The sequence below is a fragment of the Acanthochromis polyacanthus genome, chromosome 22 (assembly GCF_021347895.1).
Source record: "Acanthochromis polyacanthus isolate Apoly-LR-REF ecotype Palm Island chromosome 22, KAUST_Apoly_ChrSc, whole genome shotgun sequence".
Classification (NCBI taxonomy): Eukaryota; Metazoa; Chordata; class Actinopteri; family Pomacentridae; genus Acanthochromis; species Acanthochromis polyacanthus.
The window spans coordinates 29,434,805-29,440,173 of NC_067134.1; the positions used below are offsets into that span (position 1 = coordinate 29,434,805).

The following is a 5,369-nucleotide window of genomic DNA, read 5'->3' on the forward strand; positions in this document are numbered from 1 at the left end:
GAGGCATCGTTTATGTTTTGACAACTTATAACTAATGAGTTATTGATGCTGGAAGTCTGAATCTGTGAATATCTTTCCAACTTTACTGAACTCCATCTCTGAAAGAGAAAACTAAAGCCGGTGCAGTGTTTCCCCTGGGTTGAAATAGCCGCGAGGTGGTGGGTTGCGGCGGAGGCACAAAGCAACTAGGGGGGTCCAGGGGTATGCCCCCCCGGAAAAAATTTGAAAATCAAGATGCAAAATGGGGCATTCTGGCAGAATTTGGAGCATATTTTGTTATATTTGTAGCCATTTCCAAAAACTAAATTAAATAAAATTTTCATGTTTCTTTTCTAAAAATTAGTGATAGGCAGAAAATATGACAAATATAAACCCACTTGTCGTTGTGATCAAAACATGTCAACTAGTCCAGTCTGTTATATTCTGGTCAGATTTCCACAAGCCATTCCAAAATGCCACATCAGTTCTTATTACAAATTTGAAAAAGATGACAAAGGACTTGAATCTGGAATCAAGTGGAGACTTTTACTTTTTTTCTAAAAACAACTACATGTTAGGTACCAAATTCATTTTTATTTATAATAAAAAGGTTATGTCATGACTTTCATTTTACTTAAAATGTGAAAGAAAACTTCAACTCTGGGTTAACAACTGGTTTTCTGAAGGACTTAGTTCTGTTTTCAAAACTGTTCCCTTTTTGAACACAGAACTAGAATTTGAACACAGAATTTGTTTTGCCATTGAATGATAGAATTTCGGGCACTCTATAAATCATTTTATCAAAAGAAACTAGGAACTTTATATTCTGTTGAAATCATTTGTCTCGTTGGGTAGAACGGGTTTTGTCGCCTAAATGTTTTAACTGGACCCATTTTTGCAGTCGCTGTGAATTCGTATCGCCGCGGACAACAGAACAGTAAGCAAACTCAGGAAAGGAAGCGAGATCGATGCCTACACTGCGTTGCTCACTTTATTTTGATGACATGCGATAGTTTTGATACTTAATTTGACATATGTCTGTGATACACACCTGCTTTTAGCCCCGAAAAACGAAACGATGGAGCGCTGCCGCTTCTTGTCCGCCATGCTCGTTGTTCGCCAATCGGAACGACCGACATTTGACACACAAACTCGCGGGATGTCATACGAGAACTGAGTGTTACCGACCAACGGGGATGTGTCTGCTGTCTTCACCCACGACGAGAAAAGGCTGCCATTCTGTTGATTTCAGCGGCGAACATACCGGACTTATGTGTCAATGCTTTCTAATATTTAGCATTACTTTTTTTTTTTGGTGCGGACCAGTGAGGCGGCAATGTGGGCAAAATTTTAATGAGGCGATATCCTATTCCAGCGAGGCGGGCCGCCTTGTTGTTTATATAGGAGGGCAAACACTGCCGGTGGTTTCTTCCTCACGTGTAGAAAAGTTCAGATATCAACATACTGTACCTTTTAAAGACTGTCCTCACCTGTTCTTCTTCGACCTTGTGTGACTGCGTCCACTGCCTCACAGTTTCTCCAGTGGGTATTTTCCACGGACAGTCTGTGGTTCCTCCGTGTGACTTTTCACGCAGCCAGTTGATCCATTTAATGGTCTGTGACATGTCTGTGCAGGTTCTCATTCATCCAGGTCATGGTTATCCAAAGTAGTTTAAATCAATCCACTGGACTTTAAGAAAGTTCCTTGAAGACGTTTCACCTCTCATCCAAGAGGCTTCTTCAGTTCTGGTGGTGGTTGGTGTTGCCTCAGCTTTTAAACCTCTGTGAGGTGTGTCCAGGCTTGTTTCAACGACCGATACCAAAACTCGTCTGACGACTCAACGATGGTCGTTGTGAGTATCGGTGGGGGTCGTTGAAATGCACAGATGTCACTGAGCCCTCGTGTGCTAATGGTGGTCATTAGCATGAGTCTGCTGAGTCGTTCTTTTGGGGAGTTTTGAAAGGACCTGATTGTCTGTCACAGTTTCACTTTGCTGTGGAGCTCTGAAAGCTTGTAGGATCACAAAAGATCCACCAGATGGAACTGTCAGACCAGAAACACAGATAGATTATGTTTCTGAGGAGTGTGGATCAAGACCAGAATCAACTAGACGAGCCCTCAGCAGAGGGCAGAACCACGCCCTCTACTGGCGAAAACCCTGTCCTCCCGACACAAATGATGCAATATGTATTAGTTTTGATCATCGTACGTATCTCCCTCCCTACTTGATCTGCTGACCTGTAACTCCACAACTGACCAGGGGACCTTAGACTGATCTTCAGTGCCAAGTTTGAATATCCTGGCTTCAGCACTTGCAGAGATATCGGAACGAACATATATACATACAGACAGACAGACAGACAGACAGACAGACAGACAGACAGACATACAGTGCCTTGTGAAAGTATTCGGACCCCTTGAACTTTTCAACCTTTCGCCACATTTCAGGCTTCAAACATAAAGATATAAAATTTTAATTTTTTGTCAAGAATCAACAACAATTGGGACACAATCGTGAAGTGGAATGAAATTTATTGGATATTTTATACTTTTTTAACAAATAAAAAACTGAAAAGTGGGGTGTGCAATATTATTCGGTCCCTTTACTTTCAGTGCAGCAAACTCACCTCAGAAGTTCAGTGAGGATCTCTGAATGATCCAATGTTGTCCTAAATGACTGATGATGATAAATAGAATCCACCTGTGTGTAATCAAGTCTCCGTATAAATAATCTGGGGGTCAGGCATATGGGTTCTGTAAAGCGTCTTGAGACGATTTGACTGTAATTGACGCTATATAAATAAAATTGAATTGAATTGAACCTGCTCTGTGATAGTCTCAGGGTTCTGTTTAAAGTGCAGAGAGCATCATGAAGACCAAGGAACACACCAGGCAGGTCCCAGATACTGTTGTGGAGAAGTTTAAAGCCGGATTTGGATACAAAAAGATTTCCCAAGCTTTGAACATCTCAAGGAGCACTGTGCAAGCAATCATATTGAAATGGAAGGAGTATCAGACCACTGCAAATCTACCAAGACCCGGCCATCCCTCTAAACTTTCACCTCGAACAAGGAGAAGACTGATCAGAGATGCAGCCAAGAGGCCCATGATCACTCTGGATGAACTGCAGAGATCTACAGCTGAGGTGGGAGAGTCTGTCCATAGGACAACAATCAGTCGTACACTGCACAAATCTGGCCTTTATGGAAGAGTGGCAAGAAGAAAGCCATTCCTCAAAGATATCCATAAAAAGTCTGGTTTGAAGTTTGCCACAAGCCACCTGGGAGACACACCAAACATGTGGAAGAAGGTGCTCTGGTCAGATGAACCAAAATCCAACTTTTTGGCCACAATGCAAAACCATATGTTTGGCGTAAAAGCAACACAGTTCATCACCCTGAACACACCATCCCCACTGTCAAACATGGTGGTGGCAGCCTCATGGTTTGGGCCTGCTTTTCTTCAGCAGGGACAGGGAAGATGGTTCAAATTGATGGGAAGATGAATGGAGCCAAATACAGGAGCATTCTGGAAGAAAACCTGTTGGAGTCTGCAAAAGACCTGAGACTGGGATGGAGATTTATCTTCCAACAGGACAATGATCCAAAACATAAAGCCAAATCTACAATGGAATGGTTCACAAATAAACGTATCCAGGTGTTAGAATGGCCAAGTCAAAGTCCAGACCTGAATCCAATCCAGAATCTGTGGGCAGAGCTGAAGACTGCTGTTCACAAACGCTCTCCATCCAACCTCACTGAGCTCCAGCTGTTTTGCAAGGAAGAATGGGCAAGAATTTCAGTCTCTCGATGTGCAAAACTGATAGAGACATACCCCAAGAGACTTGCAGCTGTAATTGCAGCAAAAGGTGGCGCTACAAAGTATTAATGCAAGGGGGCCGAATAATATTGCACGCCCCACTTTTCAGGTTTTTATTTGTTAAAAAAGTTTAAAATATCCAATAAATTTTGTTCCACTTCTCGATTGTGTCCCATTTGTTGTTGATTCTTGACAAAAAATTAAAATTTTATATCTTTATGTTTGAAGCCTGAAATGTGGCGAAAGGTTGAAAAGTTCAAGGGGGCCGAATACTTTCACAAGGAACTGTACATCCATCCATCCATCCATCTATCCATACATACCCAGCCAGATACCGCACCGAATGCAGTAACCCCACTGACGTTCGTCAGGCGTGGTTAATAACCAACAGATGCAAAAATCAATCAGTGTGAGAGTCTGAATCACTTCTGAGTTCCTCTGGTTGAAACTCGTCTGTGCTGTAGACCCAAACACTAATGATCTAATAACACAGTTTATCTAAAATAAATCGTCTTCAGTGCAGTTCTTCTACTTTAATCTAAACGTGTGATCAGGACGGATCAAACCTCTTTGGGCTTGCTCTGGGGATCAGGTATATGGGTTCTGTAAAGCGTCTTGAGACAATTTGACTGTAATTGACGCTATATAAATAAAATTGAATTGAATTGAAAACCACAAAATCAAAAAAGGTTTTCACAACTTATTGATGATATTTTGTTCAGAATTCAACTGTCTTGTTTAGATTTAAACCCTGAAAACCTCAAATCACTTCTGCAGTTGTTAGACTGAGCAGCTTTATTATCATCTGAGTTAAATACATGAAAACAACAAGACAGTCTGCTAAAACTCATCATTAGAACTCAGAATATAACATTAGAAAACTGAATATGTAAATATAAAAATCTGTCCCTTTTTTGTCCTTATTTATCCCTCTGAACCAAACTGACACAAAAAAATCATTTCCTTTATCAAAGTGATAAAAACAAACCATTCTGAAAAGTTTTTTCCAGTTAAGAAGTCCTTGATGAGTCGAAGCAGAACAACTTTTAACTCGTGTCCTCCACTTTTTCTATATCTTTCTTATTTTAAAGCTGCTTTACTGTAAATATATTTTGATCTGTGTCATTTTAAAATGCAGTAAAGTTAAATAAACGAAACAAGGTGAAGAATGAATTAAATCCATGCTGAACTGTGATGTTGGAATGAAGTGAAGCATGTTGGCGGCACTGAAAGCCTTTTAACTCTCAGCTCTTAAAGCTTGTAGGATCCACTGGTGGACCAGAAAACACCAAATGAAGCAGACACAGTCCTCCTTGTTTCCATTATTCCTGGTAGAATGACTAATCCTCTGCACTGACAGTATTCATGTTTACTGACAGTTTTTACAAAAACAGATGAGATTTTTCAGAACCAAAGAGGAAAATTCCATTTGTCTGCAATTTTGTTGTCGCTTAACTTGAAGTTTTCAGTATAAAAAGCTGTAATAACGTCATTAAAGTGTCTTGTGTTGTTTCAGTCTTGCACCAGCCTCCAGACTGTGTTCAGGGTGTGTGTTTCCAGGGAAAGTGGG

The 5,369-nt window shown here is 40.8% G+C and overlaps 2 protein-coding genes across 16 annotated transcripts in view; both read right to left on the reverse strand.

The window, feature by feature from the left end:
• LOC110945503 (nucleotide-binding oligomerization domain-containing protein 1-like) overlaps positions 1–2,294 on the reverse strand; it is a 98,030-nt gene extending 95,736 nt beyond the window's left edge. For 5 of the 6 annotated variants that reach the window (XM_051942074.1, XM_051942075.1, XM_051942080.1 and 2 more), the window contains exon 1: positions 1,470–1,993. The gene's annotated coding sequence lies outside the window, so the exon portion shown is untranslated. Of the gene's footprint in view, positions 1–1,469 lie in introns of all 6 variants that reach the window. The other variant, XM_051942082.1, reaches the window with a different exon arrangement.
• LOC110970971 (uncharacterized) overlaps positions 1–5,369 on the reverse strand; it is a 162,413-nt gene that overhangs the window by 22,277 nt on the left and 134,767 nt on the right. The window lies entirely within an intron of this gene.